General features: G+C 48.0%; 45 non-coding genes across 45 annotated transcripts; 7 read left to right on the plus strand and 38 right to left on the minus strand.

Annotated features, from left to right (window-relative positions):
- Nucleotides 1–279: 279 nt before the first annotated feature.
- On the minus strand, nt 280–351 carry trnaq-uug (transfer RNA glutamine (anticodon UUG)). The gene has a single exon. It is a non-coding gene; the product is annotated as a tRNA-Gln (tRNA).
- A 135-nt stretch (nt 352–486) lies between these two features.
- On the minus strand, nt 487–559 carry trnaf-gaa (transfer RNA phenylalanine (anticodon GAA)). The gene has a single exon. It is a non-coding gene; the product is annotated as a tRNA-Phe (tRNA).
- Nucleotides 560–665: 106 nt separating this feature from the next.
- trnai-aau (transfer RNA isoleucine (anticodon AAU)) lies at nt 666–739 on the minus strand. Its single transcript has one exon. It is a non-coding gene; the product is annotated as a tRNA-Ile (tRNA).
- A 97-nt stretch (nt 740–836) lies between these two features.
- Nucleotides 837–908, minus strand: trnap-ugg (transfer RNA proline (anticodon UGG)). The gene has a single exon. It is a non-coding gene; the product is annotated as a tRNA-Pro (tRNA).
- Nucleotides 909–1,834: 926 nt separating this feature from the next.
- trnaa-agc (transfer RNA alanine (anticodon AGC)) lies at nt 1,835–1,907 on the plus strand. Its single transcript has one exon. It is a non-coding gene; the product is annotated as a tRNA-Ala (tRNA).
- Nucleotides 1,908–2,764: 857 nt separating this feature from the next.
- On the minus strand, nt 2,765–2,836 carry trnaq-uug (transfer RNA glutamine (anticodon UUG)). Its single transcript has one exon. It is a non-coding gene; the product is annotated as a tRNA-Gln (tRNA).
- A 135-nt stretch (nt 2,837–2,971) lies between these two features.
- trnaf-gaa (transfer RNA phenylalanine (anticodon GAA)) lies at nt 2,972–3,044 on the minus strand. Its single transcript has one exon. It is a non-coding gene; the product is annotated as a tRNA-Phe (tRNA).
- Nucleotides 3,045–3,150: 106 nt separating this feature from the next.
- Nucleotides 3,151–3,224, minus strand: trnai-aau (transfer RNA isoleucine (anticodon AAU)). Its single transcript has one exon. It is a non-coding gene; the product is annotated as a tRNA-Ile (tRNA).
- A 97-nt stretch (nt 3,225–3,321) lies between these two features.
- trnap-ugg (transfer RNA proline (anticodon UGG)) lies at nt 3,322–3,393 on the minus strand. Its single transcript has one exon. It is a non-coding gene; the product is annotated as a tRNA-Pro (tRNA).
- Nucleotides 3,394–4,329: 936 nt separating this feature from the next.
- Nucleotides 4,330–4,402, plus strand: trnaa-agc (transfer RNA alanine (anticodon AGC)). Its single transcript has one exon. It is a non-coding gene; the product is annotated as a tRNA-Ala (tRNA).
- An 857-nt stretch (nt 4,403–5,259) lies between these two features.
- trnaq-uug (transfer RNA glutamine (anticodon UUG)) lies at nt 5,260–5,331 on the minus strand. The gene has a single exon. It is a non-coding gene; the product is annotated as a tRNA-Gln (tRNA).
- A 135-nt stretch (nt 5,332–5,466) lies between these two features.
- trnaf-gaa (transfer RNA phenylalanine (anticodon GAA)) lies at nt 5,467–5,539 on the minus strand. Its single transcript has one exon. It is a non-coding gene; the product is annotated as a tRNA-Phe (tRNA).
- A 106-nt stretch (nt 5,540–5,645) lies between these two features.
- On the minus strand, nt 5,646–5,719 carry trnai-aau (transfer RNA isoleucine (anticodon AAU)). Its single transcript has one exon. It is a non-coding gene; the product is annotated as a tRNA-Ile (tRNA).
- Nucleotides 5,720–5,816: 97 nt separating this feature from the next.
- On the minus strand, nt 5,817–5,888 carry trnap-ugg (transfer RNA proline (anticodon UGG)). The gene has a single exon. It is a non-coding gene; the product is annotated as a tRNA-Pro (tRNA).
- A 926-nt stretch (nt 5,889–6,814) lies between these two features.
- Nucleotides 6,815–6,887, plus strand: trnaa-agc (transfer RNA alanine (anticodon AGC)). The gene has a single exon. It is a non-coding gene; the product is annotated as a tRNA-Ala (tRNA).
- Nucleotides 6,888–7,744: 857 nt separating this feature from the next.
- On the minus strand, nt 7,745–7,816 carry trnaq-uug (transfer RNA glutamine (anticodon UUG)). The gene has a single exon. It is a non-coding gene; the product is annotated as a tRNA-Gln (tRNA).
- A 135-nt stretch (nt 7,817–7,951) lies between these two features.
- Nucleotides 7,952–8,024, minus strand: trnaf-gaa (transfer RNA phenylalanine (anticodon GAA)). The gene has a single exon. It is a non-coding gene; the product is annotated as a tRNA-Phe (tRNA).
- A 106-nt stretch (nt 8,025–8,130) lies between these two features.
- On the minus strand, nt 8,131–8,204 carry trnai-aau (transfer RNA isoleucine (anticodon AAU)). The gene has a single exon. It is a non-coding gene; the product is annotated as a tRNA-Ile (tRNA).
- Nucleotides 8,205–8,301: 97 nt separating this feature from the next.
- Nucleotides 8,302–8,373, minus strand: trnap-ugg (transfer RNA proline (anticodon UGG)). The gene has a single exon. It is a non-coding gene; the product is annotated as a tRNA-Pro (tRNA).
- Nucleotides 8,374–8,667: 294 nt separating this feature from the next.
- Nucleotides 8,668–8,746, minus strand: trnai-aau (transfer RNA isoleucine (anticodon AAU)). Its single transcript has one exon. It is a non-coding gene; the product is annotated as a tRNA-Ile (tRNA).
- A 92-nt stretch (nt 8,747–8,838) lies between these two features.
- Nucleotides 8,839–8,910, minus strand: trnap-ugg (transfer RNA proline (anticodon UGG)). Its single transcript has one exon. It is a non-coding gene; the product is annotated as a tRNA-Pro (tRNA).
- A 936-nt stretch (nt 8,911–9,846) lies between these two features.
- trnaa-agc (transfer RNA alanine (anticodon AGC)) lies at nt 9,847–9,919 on the plus strand. The gene has a single exon. It is a non-coding gene; the product is annotated as a tRNA-Ala (tRNA).
- An 857-nt stretch (nt 9,920–10,776) lies between these two features.
- trnaq-uug (transfer RNA glutamine (anticodon UUG)) lies at nt 10,777–10,848 on the minus strand. Its single transcript has one exon. It is a non-coding gene; the product is annotated as a tRNA-Gln (tRNA).
- A 135-nt stretch (nt 10,849–10,983) lies between these two features.
- Nucleotides 10,984–11,056, minus strand: trnaf-gaa (transfer RNA phenylalanine (anticodon GAA)). The gene has a single exon. It is a non-coding gene; the product is annotated as a tRNA-Phe (tRNA).
- Nucleotides 11,057–11,162: 106 nt separating this feature from the next.
- On the minus strand, nt 11,163–11,236 carry trnai-aau (transfer RNA isoleucine (anticodon AAU)). Its single transcript has one exon. It is a non-coding gene; the product is annotated as a tRNA-Ile (tRNA).
- A 97-nt stretch (nt 11,237–11,333) lies between these two features.
- Nucleotides 11,334–11,405, minus strand: trnap-ugg (transfer RNA proline (anticodon UGG)). The gene has a single exon. It is a non-coding gene; the product is annotated as a tRNA-Pro (tRNA).
- Nucleotides 11,406–12,341: 936 nt separating this feature from the next.
- Nucleotides 12,342–12,414, plus strand: trnaa-agc (transfer RNA alanine (anticodon AGC)). The gene has a single exon. It is a non-coding gene; the product is annotated as a tRNA-Ala (tRNA).
- An 857-nt stretch (nt 12,415–13,271) lies between these two features.
- trnaq-uug (transfer RNA glutamine (anticodon UUG)) lies at nt 13,272–13,343 on the minus strand. The gene has a single exon. It is a non-coding gene; the product is annotated as a tRNA-Gln (tRNA).
- A 135-nt stretch (nt 13,344–13,478) lies between these two features.
- trnaf-gaa (transfer RNA phenylalanine (anticodon GAA)) lies at nt 13,479–13,551 on the minus strand. The gene has a single exon. It is a non-coding gene; the product is annotated as a tRNA-Phe (tRNA).
- Nucleotides 13,552–13,657: 106 nt separating this feature from the next.
- On the minus strand, nt 13,658–13,731 carry trnai-aau (transfer RNA isoleucine (anticodon AAU)). The gene has a single exon. It is a non-coding gene; the product is annotated as a tRNA-Ile (tRNA).
- A 97-nt stretch (nt 13,732–13,828) lies between these two features.
- Nucleotides 13,829–13,900, minus strand: trnap-ugg (transfer RNA proline (anticodon UGG)). Its single transcript has one exon. It is a non-coding gene; the product is annotated as a tRNA-Pro (tRNA).
- Nucleotides 13,901–14,194: 294 nt separating this feature from the next.
- trnai-aau (transfer RNA isoleucine (anticodon AAU)) lies at nt 14,195–14,273 on the minus strand. Its single transcript has one exon. It is a non-coding gene; the product is annotated as a tRNA-Ile (tRNA).
- A 92-nt stretch (nt 14,274–14,365) lies between these two features.
- trnap-ugg (transfer RNA proline (anticodon UGG)) lies at nt 14,366–14,437 on the minus strand. Its single transcript has one exon. It is a non-coding gene; the product is annotated as a tRNA-Pro (tRNA).
- Nucleotides 14,438–15,373: 936 nt separating this feature from the next.
- On the plus strand, nt 15,374–15,446 carry trnaa-agc (transfer RNA alanine (anticodon AGC)). Its single transcript has one exon. It is a non-coding gene; the product is annotated as a tRNA-Ala (tRNA).
- Nucleotides 15,447–16,303: 857 nt separating this feature from the next.
- On the minus strand, nt 16,304–16,375 carry trnaq-uug (transfer RNA glutamine (anticodon UUG)). Its single transcript has one exon. It is a non-coding gene; the product is annotated as a tRNA-Gln (tRNA).
- Nucleotides 16,376–16,510: 135 nt separating this feature from the next.
- Nucleotides 16,511–16,583, minus strand: trnaf-gaa (transfer RNA phenylalanine (anticodon GAA)). The gene has a single exon. It is a non-coding gene; the product is annotated as a tRNA-Phe (tRNA).
- Nucleotides 16,584–16,689: 106 nt separating this feature from the next.
- Nucleotides 16,690–16,763, minus strand: trnai-aau (transfer RNA isoleucine (anticodon AAU)). Its single transcript has one exon. It is a non-coding gene; the product is annotated as a tRNA-Ile (tRNA).
- Nucleotides 16,764–16,860: 97 nt separating this feature from the next.
- Nucleotides 16,861–16,932, minus strand: trnap-ugg (transfer RNA proline (anticodon UGG)). Its single transcript has one exon. It is a non-coding gene; the product is annotated as a tRNA-Pro (tRNA).
- Nucleotides 16,933–17,858: 926 nt separating this feature from the next.
- On the plus strand, nt 17,859–17,931 carry trnaa-agc (transfer RNA alanine (anticodon AGC)). The gene has a single exon. It is a non-coding gene; the product is annotated as a tRNA-Ala (tRNA).
- Nucleotides 17,932–18,788: 857 nt separating this feature from the next.
- On the minus strand, nt 18,789–18,860 carry trnaq-uug (transfer RNA glutamine (anticodon UUG)). The gene has a single exon. It is a non-coding gene; the product is annotated as a tRNA-Gln (tRNA).
- A 135-nt stretch (nt 18,861–18,995) lies between these two features.
- trnaf-gaa (transfer RNA phenylalanine (anticodon GAA)) lies at nt 18,996–19,068 on the minus strand. The gene has a single exon. It is a non-coding gene; the product is annotated as a tRNA-Phe (tRNA).
- Nucleotides 19,069–19,174: 106 nt separating this feature from the next.
- On the minus strand, nt 19,175–19,248 carry trnai-aau (transfer RNA isoleucine (anticodon AAU)). Its single transcript has one exon. It is a non-coding gene; the product is annotated as a tRNA-Ile (tRNA).
- Nucleotides 19,249–19,345: 97 nt separating this feature from the next.
- trnap-ugg (transfer RNA proline (anticodon UGG)) lies at nt 19,346–19,417 on the minus strand. The gene has a single exon. It is a non-coding gene; the product is annotated as a tRNA-Pro (tRNA).
- A 294-nt stretch (nt 19,418–19,711) lies between these two features.
- Nucleotides 19,712–19,790, minus strand: trnai-aau (transfer RNA isoleucine (anticodon AAU)). Its single transcript has one exon. It is a non-coding gene; the product is annotated as a tRNA-Ile (tRNA).
- A 92-nt stretch (nt 19,791–19,882) lies between these two features.
- trnap-ugg (transfer RNA proline (anticodon UGG)) lies at nt 19,883–19,954 on the minus strand. Its single transcript has one exon. It is a non-coding gene; the product is annotated as a tRNA-Pro (tRNA).
- Between the last annotated feature and the right edge of the window lie 889 nt (nt 19,955–20,843).

Below are 20,843 nucleotides of genomic sequence, written 5' to 3' on the forward strand. Positions count from 1 at the left end.
AGAGACCGACTGGGCATCGATGCAATGCTGCCACAGTCTCTACGTTAGTTAATTTTTTTGGACTCAAAGCTGCCAAAAAGTATTTCAGACATGGTCCTGCGCAAATTGGTTGCAAAAAGTGGTCCCACCGCGATTTGAACTCGGATCACTGGATTCAGAGTGCTAACCATTACACCATGAAACCTTACCTGGAGCAGCCGTTGCTCACAGGGCCACAAAGACTGTCACCAGTGACAACCTAGTGCTGTTTTTATCTATTCCTGCGGCAAGAAAGCACACAGGTTCCACCGAGATTCGAACTCAGATCGCTGGATTCAAAGCCCAGAGTGCTGACCATTACACCATGGAACCGAAACTGTTTGTTTGGTGGCCAACTGGGAAACAGATAGCTCCGTGGCAGTGGGGAAGCAGTTATACAGAGAAGTTGGAACCCAGTGATTTTTGGTCACTGGCCCGCCTCAAAAAACGGAAAAGAGTGGGAGATTTTGCCGAAACCCGGGATCGAACCAGGGACCTTTAGATCTTCAGTCTAACGCTCTCCCAACTGAGCTATTTCGGCCACAACAAGCTCCTGCTTAGCAAGCAGGGATTTCAGTGAGATCACCCTACTCTTTGTCAGAGGAGAAGAGCAGAGCAGAGATGAGCCCCCAGACAATAAAAACAGCTGGCCAGTACGGGGATCGAACCCGCGACCTTGGCGTTATTAGCACCACCCTCTAACCATCTGAGCTAACCGGCCTCCCTTAGCCATCTGTCTCTACCCGATTGAATAAAAAACTGCTTCAACGTTAGTGAACGCAATGAGACAACAAAGCTTCACGTTTTATCCCGACCAAGGGCTCGTCCGGGATTTGAACCCGGGACCTCTCGCACCCAAAGCGAGAATCATACCCCTAGACCAACGAGCCTTCCTGTGCTGGGTCGAGAAAAAAGAGCTAGTGCAGCATCAATAAAAGAAGGAACATGAACTAACGTGGAAGCAATCAAAGACCTCGAGACAGTGTTAAAGGCTAACGAACGCAAGTTGGCCTCTTAACTGACCTAAAAATGTGGCTGTATCTAACATGTAGAGGGATGTTAGGGAGGACAGCTGAAACTGTCAGATGTCACTTAGAGCAGCGGTTCTCAATTCCAGTCCTCGAGCCCCCTGCTCTTCAGATTTTGTATGTTTCTCGTATAGCTTCAGACATTTGTTCCATTCAAACGTAAGTGCCCTGAGAAGTGGACATCACATGACATCCCTCCGTGATTCAAGTTCAGAGCGTATGTGTACGTTCAGTTCAAAGTGACTAACACAGAGGTATACAGAGGTATATGATGTCACACTTGTCCATGTGTGAAGACGTTGCGCAGCGCAAATCCGTGAACCAATGTTCCAAAGTGAAGTAAACTTCGACGGATTTCCCCTGCTCAGGGAGTGGGGAGCAATGAACACTGTGTAGGGACCATGTCAATCGCAAGGAGCTCACTTCTAATGAGCTGATTATCCAAATCAGGTGTGCTAACAAAGAGAGACATGCAAAATATGCAGACCTTTGGGGAGCGAGGACTGGAATGGAGAACCGCTTCCTTATTCTTTAAGTCAGTGTGAGAAAAAGAGGTGAGAAGTTGTCTGCGTGACCCGAGTGATGCAAGGTGGTCTGCATAATACAAGAATCCGCACATGCATACTGGCGTAACAAGACCGAGAAGGTCCTTTAACACAAAAGCTAAATCTCTTTGTTAATTCGACAACACAATCGCGGCCAGTGCAAAGGTGCAAGCCCAGAGGAGGGACGGCCTCTTTGCATCAAGCCGGTCATTCGCAGCTATGCTCGTCATTCTTGAAAGGCCAGGGGAATTAGCTCAAATGGTAGAGCGCTCGCTTAGCATGCGAGAGGTAGCGGGATCGATGCCCGCATTCTCCAAGTTGGCTCCTGCCCTTTTACTCACACATCCCTAAATCAGTGGTTTTCAACCCTTTCCTGGAGGCATCCCTGCCCTGCACATTTTGCATTTCCCCTCATCTAACACACCAGTTTCAAATCATCAGCTCATTAATAGAGACTGCAAGACCTGATTTGGGTGTGTCTAATAAGGGAGACATACGAAATGTTCAGGACAGGGTTGCCTCCAGGAAAGGTTTGAAAACCATTGCCCTAAAGAGACCGACTGAGCACTGACGCAATGCTGCGACACTCCCACGTTAGCTTTTTTTGGGGCTCACAGCTGCCAAAAAGTATTTCAGACATGGTCCTGTGCAAATTGGTTGCAAAACATTGCCATTTTACACACAGTTCCCTAAAGCAGTGGTTTTCAAACCTGTCCTGGAGGCACCCCTGCCCTACACATTTTGAATGTTTCCCTCATCTATCACACCTGTTTCAAATCATCAACTCTTTTATAGAGACCGCAAGACCTTATTTGGGTGTGTCTAATAAGGCAGACAATCAAACTGTGCAGGGCAGGGGTGCCTCCAGGACAGGTTTGAGAACCAGTGCCCTAAAGAGACCGACTGGGCATCGATGCAATGCTGCCACAGTCTCTACGTTAGTTAATTTTTTTGGACTCAAAGCTGCCAAAAAGTATTTCAGACATGGTCCTGCGCAAATTGGTTGCAAAAAGTGGTCCCACCGCGATTTGAACTCGGATCACTGGATTCAGAGTGCTAACCATTACACCATGAAACCTTACCTGGAGCAGCCGTTGCTCACAGGGCCACAAAGACTGTCACCAGTGACAACCTAGTGCTGTTTTTATCTATTCCTGTGGCAAGAAAGCACACAGGTTCCACCGAGATTCGAACTCAGATCGCTGGATTCAAAGCCCAGAGTGCTGACCATTACACCATGGAACCGAAACTGTTTGTTTGGTGGCCAACTGGGAAACAGATAGCTCCGTGGCAGTGGGGAAGCAGTTATACAGAGAAGTTGGAACCCAGTGATTTTTGGTCACTGGCCCGCCTCAAAAAACGGAAAAGAGTGGGAGATTTTGCCGAAACCCGGGATCGAACCAGGGACCTTTAGATCTTCAGTCTAACGCTCTCCCAACTGAGCTATTTCGGCCACAACAAGCTCCTGCTTAGCAAGCAGGGATTTCAGTGAGATCACCCTACTCTTCGTCACAGGAGAAGAGCAGAGCAGAGATGAGCCCCCAGACAATAAAAACAGCTGGCCAGTACGGGGATCGAACCCGCGACCTTGGCGTTATTAGCACCACGCTCTAACCAACTGAGCTAACCGGCCTCCCTTAGCCATCTGTCTCTACCCGATTGAATAAAAAACTGCCTCAATGTTAGTGAAGGCAATGAGACAACAAAGCTTCACGTTTTATCCCGACCAAGGGCTCGTCCGGGATTTGAACCCGGGACCTCTCGCACCCAAAGCGAGAATCATACCCCTAGACCAACGAGCCTTCCTGTGCTGGGTCGAGAAAAAAGAGCTAGTGCATCATCAATAAAAGAAGGAACATGAACTAACGTGGAAGCAATCAAAGACCTCGAGACAGTGTTAAAGGCTAACGAACGCAAGTTGGCCTCTTAACTGACCTAAAAATGTGGCTGTATCTAACATGTAGAGGGATGTTAGGGAGGACAGCTGAAACTGTCAGATGTCACTTAGAGCAGCGGTTCTCAATTCCAGTCCTCGAGCCCCCTGCTCTTCAGATTTTGTATGTTTCTCGTATAGCTTCAGACATTTGTTCCATTCAAACGTAAGTGCCCTGAGAAGTGGACATCACATGACATCCCTCCGTGATTCAAGTTCAGAGCGTATGTGTACGTTCAGTTCAAAGTGACTAACACAGAGGTGTACAGAGGTATACAGAGGTATATGATGTCACACTTGTCCATGTGTGAAGACGTTGCGCAGCGCAAATCCGTGAACCAATGTTCCAAAGTGAAGTAAACTTCGACGGATTTCCCCTGCTCAGGGAGTGGGGAGCAATGAACACTGTGTAGGGACCATGTCAATCGCAAGGAGCTCACTTCTAATGAGCTGATTATCCAAATCAGGTGTGCTAACAAAGAGAGACATGCAAAATATGCAGACCTTTGGGGAGCGAGGACTGGAATGGAGAACCGCTTCCTTATTCTTTAAGTCAGTGTGAGAAAAAGAGGTGAGAAGTTGTCTGCGTGACCCGAGTGATGCAAGGTGGTCTGCATAATACAAGAATCCGCACATGCATACTGGCGTAACAAGACCGAGAAGGTCCTTTAACACAAAAGCTAAATCTCTTTGTTAATTCGACAACACAATCGCGGCCAGTGCAAAGGTGCAAGCCCAGAGGAGGGACGGCCTCTTTGCATCAAGCCGGTCATTCGCAGCTATGCTCGTCATTCTTGAAAGGCCAGGGGAATTAGCTCAAATGGTAGAGCGCTCGCTTAGCATGCGAGAGGTAGCGGGATCGATGCCCGCATTCTCCAAGTTGGCTCCTGCCCTTTTACTCACACATCCCTAAATCAGTGGTTTTCAACCCTTTCCTGGAGGCATCCCTGCCCTGCACATTTTGCATTTCCCCTCATCTAACACACCAGTTTCAAATCATCAGCTCATTAATAGAGACTGCAAGACCTGATTTGGGTGTGTCTAATAAGGGAGACATACGAAATGTTCAGGACAGGGTTGCCTCCAGGAAAGGTTTGAAAACCATTGCCCTAAAGAGACCGACTGAGCACTGACGCAATGCTGCGACACTCCCACGTTAGCTTTTTTTGGGGCTCACAGCTGCCAAAAAGTATTTCAGACATGGTCCTGTGCAAATTGGTTGCAAAACATTGCCATTTTACACACAGTTCCCTAAAGCAGTGGTTTTCAAACCTGTCCTGGAGGCACCCCTGCCCTACACATTTTGAATGTTTCCCTCATCTATCACACCTGTTTCAAATCATCAACTCTTTTATAGAGACCGCAAGACCTTATTTGGGTGTGTCTAATAAGGCAGACAATCAAACTGTGCAGGGCAGGGGTGCCTCCAGGACAGGTTTGAGAACCAGTGCCCTAAAGAGACCGACTGGGCATCGATGCAATGCTGCCACAGTCTCTACGTTAGTTAATTTTTTTGGACTCAAAGCTGCCAAAAAGTATTTCAGACATGGTCCTGCGCAAATTGGTTGCAAAAAGTGGTCCCACCGCGATTTGAACTCGGATCACTGGATTCAGAGTGCTAACCATTACACCATGAAACCTTACCTGGAGCAGCCGTTGCTCACAGGGCCACAAAGACTGTCACCAGTGACAACCTAGTGCTGTTTTTATCTATTCCTGCGGCAAGAAAGCACACAGGTTCCACCGAGATTCGAACTCAGATCGCTGGATTCAAAGCCCAGAGTGCTGACCATTACACCATGGAACCGAAACTGTTTGTTTGGTGGCCAACTGGGAAACAGATAGCTCCGTGGCAGTGGGGAAGCAGTTATACAGAGAAGTTGGAACCCAGTGATTTTTGGTCACTGGCCCGCCTCAAAAAACGGAAAAGAGTGGGAGATTTTGCCGAAACCCGGGAACGAACCAGGGACCTTTAGATCTTCAGTCTAACGCTCTCCCAACTGAGCTATTTCGGCCACAACAAGCTCCTGCTTAGCAAGCAGGGATTTCAGTGAGATCACCCTACTCTTTGTCAGAGGAGAAGAGCAGAGCAGAGATGAGCCCCCAGACAATAAAAACAGCTGGCCAGTACGGGGATCGAACCCGCGACCTTGGCGTTATTAGCACCACCCTCTAACCATCTGAGCTAACCGGCCTCCCTTAGCCATCTGTCTCTACCCGATTGAATAAAAAACTGCTTCAACGTTAGTGAACGCAATGAGACAACAAAGCTTCACGTTTTATCCCGACCAAGGGCTCGTCCGGGATTTGAACCCGGGACCTCTCGCACCCAAAGCGAGAATCATACCCCTAGACCAACGAGCCTTCCTGTGCTGGGTCGAGAAAAAAGAGCTAGTGCAGCATCAATAAAAGAAGGAACATGAACTAACGTGGAAGCAATCAAAGACCTCGAGACAGTGTTAAAGGCTAACGAACGCAAGTTGGCCTCTTAACTGACCTAAAAATGTGGCTGTATCTAACATGTAGAGGGATGTTAGGGAGGACAGCTGAAACTGTCAGATGTCACTTAGAGCAGCGGTTCTCAATTCCAGTCCTCGAGCCCCCTGCTCTTCAGATTTTGTATGTTTCTCGTATAGCTTCAGACATTTGTTCCATTCAAACGTAAGTGCCCTGAGAAGTGGACATCACATGACATCCCTCCGTGATTCAAGTTCAGAGCGTATGTGTACGTTCAGTTCAAAGTGACTAACACAGAGGTATACAGAGGTATATGATGTCACACTTGTCCATGTGTGAAGACGTTGCGCAGCGCAAATCCGTGAACCAATGTTCCAAAGTGAAGTAAACTTCGACGGATTTCCCCTGCTCAGGGAGTGGGGAGCAATGAACACTGTGTAGGGACCATGTCAATCGCAAGGAGCTCACTTCTAATGAGCTGATTATCCAAATCAGGTGTGCTAACAAAGAGAGACATGCAAAATATGCAGACCTTTGGGGAGCGAGGACTGGAATGGAGAACCGCTTCCTTATTCTTTAAGTCAGTGTGAGAAAAAGAGGTGAGAAGTTGTCTGCGTGACCCGAGTGATGCAAGGTGGTCTGCATAATACAAGAATCCGCACATGCATACTGGCGTAACAAGACCGAGAAGGTCCTTTAACACAAAAGCTAAATCTCTTTGTTAATTCGACAACACAATCGCGGCCAGTGCAAAGGTGCAAGCCCAGAGGAGGGACGGCCTCTTTGCATCAAGCCGGTCATTCGCAGCTATGCTCGTCATTCTTGAAAGGCCAGGGGAATTAGCTCAAATGGTAGAGCGCTCGCTTAGCATGCGAGAGGTAGCGGGATCGATGCCCGCATTCTCCAAGTTGGCTCCTGCCCTTTTACTCACACATCCCTAAATCAGTGGTTTTCAACCCTTTCCTGGAGGCATCCCTGCCCTGCACATTTTGCATTTCCCCTCATCTAACACACCAGTTTCAAATCATCAGCTCATTAATAGAGACTGCAAGACCTGATTTGGGTGTGTCTAATAAGGGAGACATACGAAATGTTCAGGACAGGGTTGCCTCCAGGAAAGGTTTGAAAACCATTGCCCTAAAGAGACCGACTGAGCACTGACGCAATGCTGCGACACTCCCACGTTAGCTTTTTTTGGGGCTCACAGCTGCCAAAAAGTATTTCAGACATGGTCCTGTGCAAATTGGTTGCAAAACATTGCCATTTTACACACAGTTCCCTAAAGCAGTGGTTTTCAAACCTGTCCTGGAGGCACCCCTGCCCTACACATTTTGAATGTTTCCCTCATCTATCACACCTGTTTCAAATCATCAACTCTTTTATAGAGACCGCAAGACCTTATTTGGGTGTGTCTAATAAGGCAGACAATCAAACTGTGCAGGGCAGGGGTGCCTCCAGGACAGGTTTGAGAACCAGTGCCCTAAAGAGACCGACTGGGCATCGATGCAATGCTGCCACAGTCTCTACGTTAGTTAATTTTTTTGGACTCAAAGCTGCCAAAAAGTATTTCAGACATGGTCCTGCGCAAATTGGTTGCAAAAAGTGGTCCCACCGCGATTTGAACTCGGATCACTGGATTCAGAGTGCTAACCATTACACCATGAAACCTTACCTGGAGCAGCCGTTGCTCACAGGGCCACAAAGACTGTCACCAGTGACAACCTAGTGCTGTTTTTATCTATTCCTGTGGCAAGAAAGCACACAGGTTCCACCGAGATTCGAACTCAGATCGCTGGATTCAAAGCCCAGAGTGCTGACCATTACACCATGGAACCGAAACTGTTTGTTTGGTGGCCAACTGGGAAACAGATAGCTCCGTGGCAGTGGGGAAGCAGTTATACAGAGAAGTTGGAACCCAGTGATTTTTGGTCACTGGCCCGCCTCAAAAAACGGAAAAGAGTGGGAGATTTTGCCGAAACCCGGGATCGAACCAGGGACCTTTAGATCTTCAGTCTAACGCTCTCCCAACTGAGCTATTTCGGCCACAACAAGCTCCTGCTTAGCAAGCAGGGATTTCAGTGAGATCACCCTACTCTTCGTCACAGGAGAAGAGCAGAGCAGAGATGAGCCCCCAGACAATAAAAACAGCTGGCCAGTACGGGGATCGAACCCGCGACCTTGGCGTTATTAGCACCACGCTCTAACCAACTGAGCTAACCGGCCTCCCTTAGCCATCTGTCTCTACCCGATTGAATAAAAAACTGCCTCAATGTTAGTGAAGGCAATGAGACAACAATGCTTCACGTTTTATCCCGACCAAGGGCTCGTCCGGGATTTGAACCCGGGACCTCTCGCACCCAAAGCGAGAATCATACCCCTAGACCAACGAGCCTTCCTGTGCTGGGTCGAGAAAAAAGAGCTAGTGCATCATCAATAAAAGAAGGAACATGAACTAACGTGGAAGCAATCAAAGACCTCGAGACAGTGTTAAAGGCTAACGAACGCAAGTTGGCCTCTTAACTGACCTAAAAATGTGGCTGTATCTAACATGTAGAGGGATGTTAGGGAGGACAGCTGAAACTGTCAGATGTCACTTAGAGCAGCGGTTCTCAATTCCAGTCCTCGAGCCCCCTGCTCTTCAGATTTTGTATGTTTCTCGTATAGCTTCAGACATTTGTCCCCTGCTCAGGGAGTACGGGGATCGAACCCGCGACCTTGGCGTTATTAGCACCACGCTCTAACCATCTGAGCTAACCGGCCTCCCTTAGCCATCTGTCTCTACCCGATTGAATAAAAAACTGCCTCAATGTTAGTGAACGCAATGAGACAACAAAGCTTCACGTTTTATCCCGACCAAGGGCTCGTCCGGGATTTGAACCCGGGACCTCTCGCACCCAAAGCGAGAATCATACCCCTAGACCAACGAGCCTTCCTGTGCTGTGCTGAGAAAAAAGAGCTAGTGCAGCATCAATACAAGAAGGAACATGAACTAATGTGGAAGCAATCAAAGACCTCGAGACAGTGTTAAAGGCTAACGAACGCAAGTTGGCCTCTTAACTGACCTAAAAATGTGGCTGTATCTAACATGTAGAGGGATGTTAGGGAGGACAGCTGAAACTGTCAGATGTCACTTAGACCAGCGGTTCTCAATTCCAGTCCTCGAGCCCCCTGCTCTTCAGATTTTGTATGTTTCTCGTATAGCTTCAGACATTTGTTCCATTCAAACGTAAGTGCCCTGAGAAGTGGACATCACATGACATCCCTCCGTGATTCAAGTTCAGAGCGTATGTGTACGTTCAGTTCAAAGTGACTAACACAGAGGTGTACAGAGGTATACAGAGGTATATGATGTCACACTTGTCCATGTGTGAAGACGTTGCGCAGCGCAAATCCGTGAACCAATGTTCCAAAGTGAAGTAAACTTCGACGGATTTCCCCTGCTCAGGGAGTGGGGAGCAATGAACACTGTGTAGGGACCATGTCAATCGCAAGGAGCTCACTTCTAATGAGCTGATTATCCAAATCAGGTGTGCTAACAAAGAGAGACATGCAAAATATGCAGACCTTTGGGGAGCGAGGACTGGAATGGAGAACCGCTTCCTTATTCTTTAAGTCAGTGTGAGAAAAAGAGGTGAGAAGTTGTCTGCGTGACCCGAGTGATGCAAGGTGGTCTGCATAATACAAGAATCCGCACATGCATACTGGCGTAACAAGACCGAGAAGGTCCTTTAACACAAAAGCTAAATCTCTTTGTTAATTCGACAACACAATCGCGGCCAGTGCAAAGGTGCAAGCCCAGAGGAGGGACGGCCTCTTTGCATCAAGCCGGTCATTCGCAGCTATGCTCGTCATTCTTGAAAGGCCAGGGGAATTAGCTCAAATGGTAGAGCGCTCGCTTAGCATGCGAGAGGTAGCGGGATCGATGCCCGCATTCTCCAAGTTGGCTCCTGCCCTTTTACTCACACATCCCTAAATCAGTGGTTTTCAACCCTTTCCTGGAGGCATCCCTGCCCTGCACATTTTGCATTTCCCCTCATCTAACACACCAGTTTCAAATCATCAGCTCATTAATAGAGACTGCAAGACCTGATTTGGGTGTGTCTAATAAGGGAGACATACGAAATGTTCAGGACAGGGTTGCCTCCAGGAAAGGTTTGAAAACCATTGCCCTAAAGAGACCGACTGAGCACTGACGCAATGCTGCGACACTCCCACGTTAGCTTTTTTTGGGGCTCACAGCTGCCAAAAAGTATTTCAGACATGGTCCTGTGCAAATTGGTTGCAAAACATTGCCATTTTACACACAGTTTCCTAAAGCAGTGGTTTTCAAACCTGTCCTGGAGGCACCCCTGCCCTACACATTTTGAATGTTTCCCTCATCTATCACACCTGTTTCAAATCATCAACTCTTTTATAGAGACCGCAAGACCTTATTTGGGTGTGTCTAATAAGCCAGACAATCAAACTGTGCAGGGCAGGGGTGCCTCCAGGACAGGTTTGAGAACCAGTGCCCTAAAGAGACCGACTGGGCATCGATGCAATGCTGCCACAGTCTCTACGTTAGTTAATTTTTTTGGACTCAAAGCTGCCAAAAAGTATTTCAGACATGGTCCTGCGCAAATTGGTTGCAAAAAGTGGTCCCACCGCGATTTGAACTCGGATCACTGGATTCAGAGTGCTAACCATTACACCATGAAACCTTACCTGGAGCAGCCGTTGCTCACAGGGCCACAAAGACTGTCACCAGTGACAACCTAGTGCTGTTTTTATCTATTCCTGCGGCAAGAAAGCACACAGGTTCCACCGAGATTCGAACTCAGATCGCTGGATTCAAAGCCCAGAGTGCTGACCATTACACCATGGAACCGAAACTGTTTGTTTGGTGGCCAACTGGGAAACAGATAGCTCCGTGGCAGTGGGGAAGCAGTTATACAGAGAAGTTGGAACCCAGTGATTTTTGGTCACTGGCCCGCCTCAAAAAACGGAAAAGAGTGGGAGATTTTGCCGAAACCCGGGATCGAACCAGGGACCTTTAGATCTTCAGTCTAATGCTCTCCCAACTGAGCTATTTCGGCCACAACAAGCTCCTGCTTAGCAAGCAGGGATTTCAGTGAGATCACCCTACTCTTTGTCAGAGGAGAAGAGCAGAGCAGAGATGAGCCCCCAGACAATAAAAACAGCTGGCCAGTACGGGGATCGAACCCGCGACCTTGGCGTTATTAGCACCACACTCTAACCATCTGAGCTAACCGGCCTCCCTTAGCCATCTGTCTCTACCCGATTGAATAAAAAACTGCTTCAACGTTAGTGAACGCAATGAGACAACAAAGCTTCACGTTTTATCCCGACCAAGGGCTCGTCCGGGATTTGAACCCGGGACCTCTCGCACCCAAAGCGAGAATCATACCCCTAGACCAACGAGCCTTCCTGTGCTGGGTCGAGAAAAAAGAGCTAGTGCAGCATCAATAAAAGAAGGAACATGAACTAACGTGGAAGCAATCAAAGACCTCGAGACAGTGTTAAAGGCTAACGAACGCAAGTTGGCCTCTTAACTGACCTAAAAATGTGGCTGTATCTAACATGTAGAGGGATGTTAGGGAGGACAGCTGAAACTGTCAGATGTCACTTAGAGCAGCGGTTCTCAATTCCAGTCCTCGAGCCCCCTGCTCTTCAGATTTTGTATGTTTCTCGTATAGCTTCAGACATTTGTTCCATTCAAACGTAAGTGCCCTGAGAAGTGGACATCACATGACATCCCTCCGTGATTCAAGTTCAGAGCGTATGTGTACGTTCAGTTCAAAGTGACTAACACAGAGGTGTACAGAGGTATACAGAGGTATATGATGTCACACTTGTCCATGTGTGAAGACGTTGCGCAGCGCAAATCCGTGAACCAATGTTCCAAAGTGAAGTAAACTTCGACGGATTTCCCCTGCTCAGGGAGTGGGGAGCAATGAACACTGTGTAGGGACCATGTCAATCGCAAGGAGCTCACTTCTAATGAGCTGATTATCCAAATCAGGTGTGCTAACAAAGAGAGACATGCAAAATATGCAGACCTTTGGGGAGCGAGGACTGGAATGGAGAACCGCTTCCTTATTCTTTAAGTCAGTGTGAGAAAAAGAGGTGAGAAGTTGTCTGCGTGACCCGAGTGATGCAAGGTGGTCTGCATAATACAAGAATCCGCACATGCATACTGGCGTAACAAGACCGAGAAGGTCCTTTAACACAAAAGCTAAATCTCTTTGTTAATTCGACAACACAATCGCGGCCAGTGCAAAGGTGCAAGCCCAGAGGAGGGACGGCCTCTTTGCATCAAGCCGGTCATTCGCAGCTATGCTCGTCATTCTTGAAAGGCCAGGGGAATTAGCTCAAATGGTAGAGCGCTCGCTTAGCATGCGAGAGGTAGCGGGATCGATGCCCGCATTCTCCAAGTTGGCTCCTGCCCTTTTACTCACACATCCCTAAATCAGTGGTTTTCAACCCTTTCCTGGAGGCATCCCTGCCCTGCACATTTTGCATTTCCCCTCATCTAACACACCAGTTTCAAATCATCAGCTCATTAATAGAGACTGCAAGACCTGATTTGGGTGTGTCTAATAAGGGAGACATACGAAATGTTCAGGACAGGGTTGCCTCCAGGAAAGGTTTGAAAACCATTGCCCTAAAGAGACCGACTGAGCACTGACGCAATGCTGCGACACTCCCACGTTAGCTTTTTTTGGGGCTCACAGCTGCCAAAAAGTATTTCAGACATGGTCCTGTGCAAATTGGTTGCAAAACATTGCCATTTTACACACAGTTCCCTAAAGCAGTGGTTTTCAAACCTGTCCTGGAGGCACCCCTGCCCTACACATTTTGAATGTTTCCCTCATCTATCACACCTGTTTCAAATCATCAACTCTTTTATAGAGACCGCAAGACCTTATTTGGGTGTGTCTAATAAGGCAGACAATCAAACTGTGCAGGGCAGGGGTGCCTCCAGGACAGGTTTGAGAACCAGTGCCCTAAAGAGACCGACTGGGCATCGATGCAATGCTGCCACAGTCTCTACGTTAGTTAATTTTTTTGGACTCAAAGCTGCCAAAAAGTATTTCAGACATGGTCCTGCGCAAATTGGTTGCAAAAAGTGGTCCCACCGCGATTTGAACTCGGATCACTGGATTCAGAGTGCTAACCATTACACCATGAAACCTTACCTGGAGCAGCCGTTGCTCACAGGGCCACAAAGACTGTCACCAGTGACAACCTAGTGCTGTTTTTATCTATTCCTGCGGCAAGAAAGCACACAGGTTCCACCGAGATTCGAACTCAGATCGCTGGATTCAAAGCCCAGAGTGCTGACCATTACACCATGGAACCGAAACTGTTTGTTTGGTGGCCAACTGGGAAACAGATAGCTCCGTGGCAGTGGGGAAGCAGTTATACAGAGAAGTTGGAACCCAGTGATTTTTGGTCACTGGCCCGCCTCAAAAAACGGAAAAGAGTGGGAGATTTTGCCGAAACCCGGGATCGAACCAGGGACCTTTAGATCTTCAGTCTAACCCTCTCCCAACTGAGCTATTTCGGCCACAACAAGCTACTGCTTAGCAAGCAGGGATTTCAGTGAGATCACCCTACTCTTCGTCACAGGAGAAGAGCAGAGCAGAGATGAGCCCCCAGACAATAAAAACAGCTGGCCAGTACGGGGATCGAACCCGCGACCTTGGCGTTATTAGCACCACGCTCTAACCAACTGAGCTAACCGGCCTCCCTTAGCCATCTGTCTCTACCCGATTGAATAAAAAACTGCCTCAATGTTAGTGAAGGCAATGAGACAACAAAGCTTCACGTTTTATCCCGACCAAGGGCTCGTCCGGGATTTGAACCCGGGACCTCTCGCACCCAAAGCGAGAATCATACCCCTAGACCAACGAGCCTTCCTGTGCTGGGTCGAGAAAAAAGAGCTAGTGCAGCATCAATAAAAGAAGGAACATGAACTAACGTGGAAGCAATCAAAGACCTCGAGACAGTGTTAAAGGCTAACGAACGCAAGTTGGCCTCTTAACTGACCTAAAAATGTGGCTGTATCTAACATGTAGAGGGATGTTAGGGAGGACAGCTGAAACTGTCAGATGTCACTTAGAGCAGCGGTTCTCAATTCCAGTCCTCGAGCCCCCTGCTCTTCAGATTTTGTATGTTTCTCGTATAGCTTCAGACATTTGTCCCCTGCTCAGGGAGTACGGGGATCGAACCCGCGACCTTGGCGTTATTAGCACCACGCTCTAACCATCTGAGCTAACCGGCCTCCCTTAGCCATCTGTCTCTACCCGATTGAATAAAAAACTGCCTCAATGTTAGTGAACGCAATGAGACAACAAAGCTTCACGTTTTATCCCGACCAAGGGCTCGTCCGGGATTTGAACCCGGGACCTCTCGCACCCAAAGCGAGAATCATACCCCTAGACCAACAAGCCTTCCTGTGCTGTGCTGAGAAAAAAGAGCTAGTGCAGCATCAATAAAAGAAGGAACATGAACTAACGTGGAAGCAATCAAAGACCTCGAGACAGTGTTAAAGGCTAACGAACGCAAGTTGGCCTCTTAACTGACCTAAAAATGTGGCTGTATCTAACATGTAGAGGGATGTTAGGGAGGACAGCTGAAACTGTCAGATGTCACTTAGACCAGCGGTTCTCAATTCCAGTCCTCGAGCCCCCTGCTCTTCAGATTTTGTATGTTTCTCGTATAGCTTCAGACATTTGTTCCATTCAAACGTAAGTGCCCTGAGAAGTGGACATCACATGACATCCCTCCGTGATTCAAGTTCAGAGCGTATGTGTACGTTCAGTTCAAAGTGACTAACACAGAGGTGTACAGAGGTATACAGAGGTATATGATGTCACACTTGTCCATGTGTGAAGACGTTGCGCAGCGCAAATCCGTGAACCAATGTTCCAAAGTGAAGTAAACTTCGACGGATTTCCCCTGCTCAGGGAGTGGGGAGCAATGAACACTGTGTAGGGACCATGTCAATCGCAAGGAGCTCACTTCTAATGAGCTGATTATCCAAATCAGGTGTGCTAACAAAGAGAGACATGCAAAATATGCAGACCTTTGGGGAGCGAGGACTGGAATGGAGAACTGCTTCCTTATTCTTTAAGTCAGTGTGAGAAAAAGAGGTGAGAAGTTGTCTGCGTGACCCGAGTGATGCAAGGTGGTCTGCATAATACAAGAATCCGCACATGCATACTGGCGTAACAAGACCGAGAAGGTCCTTTAACACAAAAGCTAAATCTCTTTGTTAATTCGACAACACAATCGCGGCCAGTGCAAAGGTGCAAGCCCAGAGGAGGGACGGCCTCTTTGCATCAAGCCAGTCATTCGCAGCTATGCTCGTCATTCTTGAAAGGCCAGGGGAATTAGCTCAAATGGTAGAGCGCTCGCTTAGCATGCGAGAGGTAGCGGGATCGATGCCCGCATTCTCCAAGTTGGCTCCTGCCCTTTTACTCACACATCCCTAAATCAGTGGTTTTCAACCCTTTCCTGGAGGCATCCCTGCCCTGCACATTTTGCATTTCCCCTCATCTAACACACCAGTTTCAAATCATCAGCTCATTAATAGAGACTGCAAGACCTGATTTGGGTGTGTCTAATAAGGGAGACATACGAAATGTTCAGGACAGGGTTGCCTCCAGGAAAGGTTTGAAAACCATTGCCCTAAAGAGACCGACTGAGCACTGACGCAATGCTGCGACACTCCCACGTTAGCTTTTTTTGGGGCTCACAGCTGCCAAAAAGTATTTCAGACATGGTCCTGTGCAAATTGGTTGCAAAACATTGCCATTTTACACACAGTTCCCTAAAGCAGTGGTTTTCAAACCTGTCCTGGAGGCACCCCTGCCCTACACATTTTGAATGTTTCCCTCATCTATCACACCTGTTTCAAATCATCAACTCTTTTATAGAGACCGCAAGACCTTATTTGGGTGTGTCTAATAAGGCAGACAATCAAACTGTGCAGGGCAGGGGTGCCTCCAGGACAGGTTTGAGAACCAGTGCCCTAAAGAGACCGACTGGGCATCGATGCAATGCTGCCACAGTCTCTACGTTAGTTAATTTTTTTGGACTCAAAGCTGCCAAAAAGTATTTCAGACATGGTCCTGCGCAAATTGGTTGCAAAAAGTGGTCCCACCGTGATTTGAACTCGGATCACTGGATTCAGAGTGCTAACCATTACACCATGAAACCTTACCTGGAGCAGCCGTTGCTCACAGGGCCACAAAGACTGTCACCAGTGACAACCTAGTGCTGTTTTTATCTATTCCTGCGGCAAGAAAGCACACAGGTTCCACCGAGATTCGAACTCAGATCGCTGGATTCAAAGCCCAGAGTGCTGACCATTACACCATGGAACCGAAACTGTTTGTTTGGTGGCCAACTGGGAAACAGATAGCTCCGTGGCAGTGGGGAAGCAGTTATACAGAGAAGTTGGAACCCAGTGATTTTTGGTCACTGGCCCGCCTCAAAAAACGGAAAACAGTGGGAGATTTTGCCGAAACCCGGGATCGAACCAGGGACCTTTAGATCTTCAGTCTAACGCTCTCCCAACTGAGCTATTTCGGCCACAACAAGCTCCTGCTTAGCAAGCAGGGATTTCAGTGAGATCACCCTACTCTTTGTCAGAGGAGAAGAGCAGAGCAGAGATGAGCCCCCAGACAATAAAAACAGCTGGCCAGTACTGGGATCGAACCCGCGACCTTGGCGTTATTAGCACCACCCTCTAACCATCTGAGCTAACCGGCCTCCCTTAGCCATCTGTCTCTACCCGATTGAATAAAAAACTGCTTCAACGTTAGTGAACGCAATGAGACAACAAAGCTTCACGTTTTATCCCGACCAAGGGCTCGTCCGGGATTTGAACCCGGGACCTCTCGCACCCAAAGCGAGAATCATACCCCTAGACCAACGAGCCTTCCTGTGCTGGGTCGAGAAAAAAGAGCTAGTGCAGCATCAATAAAAGAAGGAACATGAACTAACGTGGAAGCAATCAAAGACCTCGAGACAGTGTTAAAGGCTAACGAACGCAAGTTGGCCTCTTAACTGACCTAAAAATGTGGCTGTATCTAACATGTAGAGGGATGTTAGGGAGGACAGCTGAAACTGTCAGATGTCACTTAGAGCAGCGGTTCTCAATTCCAGTCCTCGAGCCCCCTGCTCTTCAGATTTTGTATGTTTCTCGTATAGCTTCAGACATTTGTTCCATTCAAACGTAAGTGCCCTGAGAAGTGGACATCACATGACATCCCTCCGTGATTCAAGTTCAGAGCGTATGTGTACGTTCAGTTCAAAGTGACTAACACAGAGGTATACAGAGGTATATGATGTCACACTTGTCCATGTGTGAAGACGTTGCGCAGCGCAAATCCGTGAACCAATGTTCCAAAGTGAAGTAAACTTCGACGGATTTCCCCTGCTCAGGGAGTGGGGAGCAATGAACACTGTGTAGGGACCATGTCAATCGCAAGGAGCTCACTTCTAATGAGCTGATTATCCAAATCAGGTGTGCTAACAAAGAGAGACATGCAAAATATGCAGACCTTTGGGGAGCGAGGACTGGAATGGAGAACCGCTTCCTTATTCTTTAAGTCAGTGTGAGAAAAAGAGGTGAGAAGTTGTCTGCGTGACCCGAGTGATGCAAGGTGGTCTGCATAATACAAGAATCTGCACATGCATACTGGCGTAACAAGACCGAGAAGGTCCTTTAACACAAAAGCTAAATCTCTTTGTTAATTCGACAACACAATCGCGGCCAGTGCAAAGGTGCAAGCCCAGAGGAGGGACGGCCTCTTTGCATCAAGCCGGTCATTCGCAGCTATGCTCGTCATTCTTGAAAGGCCAGGGGAATTAGCTCAAATGGTAGAGCGCTCGCTTAGCATGCGAGAGGTAGCGGGATCGATGCCCGCATTCTCCAAGTTGGCTCCTGCCCTTTTACTCACACATCCCTAAATCAGTGGTTTTCAACCCTTTCCTGGAGGCATCCCTGCCCTGCACATTTTGCATTTCCCCTCATCTAACACACCAGTTTCAAATCATCAGCTCATTAATAGAGACTGCAAGACCTGATTTGGGTGTGTCTAATAAGGGAGACATACGAAATGTTCAGGACAGGGTTGCCTCCAGGAAAGGTTTGAAAACCATTGCCCTAAAGAGACCGACTGAGCACTGACGCAATGCTGCGACACTCCCACGTTAGCTTTTTTTGGGGCTCACAGCTGCCAAAAAGTATTTCAGACATGGTCCTGTGCAAATTGGTTGCAAAACATTGCCATTTTACACACAGTTCCCTAAAGCAGTGGTTTTCAAACCTGTCCTGGAGGCACCCCTGCCCTACACATTTTGAATGTTTCCCTCATCTATCACACCTGTTTCAAATCATCAACTCTTTTATAGAGACCGCAAGACCTTATTTGGGTGTGTCTAATAAGGCAGACAATCAAACTGTGCAGGGCAGGGGTGCCTCCAGGACAGGTTTGAGAACCAGTGCCCTAAAGAGACCGACTGGGCATCGATGCAATGCTGCCACAGTCTCTACGTTAGTTAATTTTTTTGGACTCAAAGCTGCCAAAAAGTATTTCAGACATGGTCCTGCGCAAATTGGTTGCAAAAAGTGGTCCCACCGCGATTTGAACTCGGATCACTGGATTCAGAGTGCTAACCATTACACCATGAAACCTTACCTGGAGCAGCCGTTGCTCACAGGGCCACAAAGACTGTCACCAGTGACAACCTAGTGCTGTTTTTATCTATTCCTGTGGCAAGAAAGCACACAGGTTCCACCGAGATTCGAACTCAGATCGCTGGATTCAAAGCCCAGAGTGCTGACCATTACACCATGGAACCGAAACTGTTTGTTTGGTGGCCAACTGGGAAACAGATAGCTCCGTGGCAGTGGGGAAGCAGTTATACAGAGAAGTTGGAACCCAGTGATTTTTGGTCACTGGCCCGCCTCAAAAAACGGAAAAGAGTGGGAGATTTTGCCGAAACCCGGGATCGAACCAGGGACCTTTAGATCTTCAGTCTAACGCTCTCCCAACTGAGCTATTTCGGCCACAACAAGCTCCTGCTTAGCAAGCAGGGATTTCAGTGAGATCACCCTACTCTTCGTCACAGGAGAAGAGCAGAGCAGAGATGAGCCCCCAGACAATAAAAACAGCTGGCCAGTACGGGGATCGAACCCGCGACCTTGGCGTTATTAGCACCACGCTCTAACCAACTGAGCTAACCGGCCTCCCTTAGCCATCTGTCTCTACCCGATTGAATAAAAAACTGCCTCAATGTTAGTGAAGGCAATGAGACAACAAAGCTTCACGTTTTACCCCGACCAAGGGCTCGTCCGGGATTTGAACCCGGGACCTCTCGCACCCAAAGCGAGAATCATACCCCTAGACCAACGAGCCTTCCTGTGCTGGGTCGAGAAAAAAGAGCTAGTGCATCATCAATAAAAGAAGGAACATGAACTAACGTGGAAGCAATCAAAGACCTCGAGACAGTGTTAAAGGCTAACGAACGCAAGTTGGCCTCTTAACTGACCTAAAAATGTGGCTGTATCTAACATGTAGAGGGATGTTAGGGAGGACAGCTGAAACTGTCAGATGTCACTTAGAGCAGCGGTTCTCAATTCCAGTCCTCGAGCCCCCTGCTCTTCAGATTTTGTATGTTTCTCGTATAGCTTCAGACATTTGTCCCCTGCTCAGGGAGTACGGGGATCGAACCCGCGACCTTGGCGTTATTAGCACCACGCTCTAACCATCTGAGCTAACCGGCCTCCCTTAGCCATCTGTCTCTATCCGATTGAATAAAAAACTGCCTCAATGTTAGTGAACGCAATGAGACAACAAAGCTTCACGTTTTATCCCGACCAAGGGCTCGTCCGGGATTTGAACCCGGGACCTCTCGCACCCAAAGCGAGAATCATACCCCTAGACCAACGAGCCTTCCTGTGCTGTGCTGAGAAAAAAGAGCTAGTGCAGCATCAATACAAGAAGGAACATGAACTAACGTGGAAGCAATCAAAGACCTCGAGACAGTGTTAAAGGCTAACGAACGCAAGTTGGCCTCTTAACTGACCTAAAAATGTGGCTGTATCTAACATGTAGAGGGATGTTAGGGAGGACAGCTGAAACTGTCAGATGTCACTTAGAGCAGCGGTTCTCAATTCCAGTCCTCGAGCCCCCTGCTCTTCAGATTTTGTATGTTTCTCGTATAGCTTCAGACATTTGTTCCATTCAAACGTAAGTGCCCTGAGAAGTGGACATCACATGACATCCCTCCGTGATTCAAGTTCAGAGCGTATGTGTACGTTCAGTTCAAAGTGACTAACACAGAGGTGTACAGAGGTATACAGAGGTATATGATGTCACACTTGTCCATGTGTGAAGACGTTGCGCAGCGCAAATCCGTGAACCAATGTTCCAAAGTGAAGTAAACTTCGACGGATTTCCCCTGCTCAGGGAGTGGGGAGCAATGAACACTGTGTAGGGACCATGTCAATCGCAAGGAGCTCACTTCTAATGAGCTGATTATCCAAATCAGGTGTGCTAACAAAGAGAGACATGCAAAATATGCAGACCTTTGGGGAGCGAGGACTGGAATGGAGAACCGCTTCCTTATTCTTTAAGTCAGTGTGAGAAAAAGAGGTGAGAAGTTGTCTGCGTGACCCGAGTGATGCAAGGTGGTCTGCATAATACAAGAATCCGCACATGCATACTGGCGTAACAAGACCGAGAAGGTCCTTTAACACAAAAGCTAAATCTCTTTGTTAATTCGACAACACAATCGCGGCCAGTGCAAAGGTGCAAGCCCAGAGGAGGGACGGCCTCTTTG

Source organism: Carassius gibelio, chromosome B10 (assembly GCF_023724105.1).
Source record: "Carassius gibelio isolate Cgi1373 ecotype wild population from Czech Republic chromosome B10, carGib1.2-hapl.c, whole genome shotgun sequence".
Taxonomy (NCBI): domain Eukaryota; kingdom Metazoa; phylum Chordata; class Actinopteri; order Cypriniformes; family Cyprinidae; genus Carassius; species Carassius gibelio.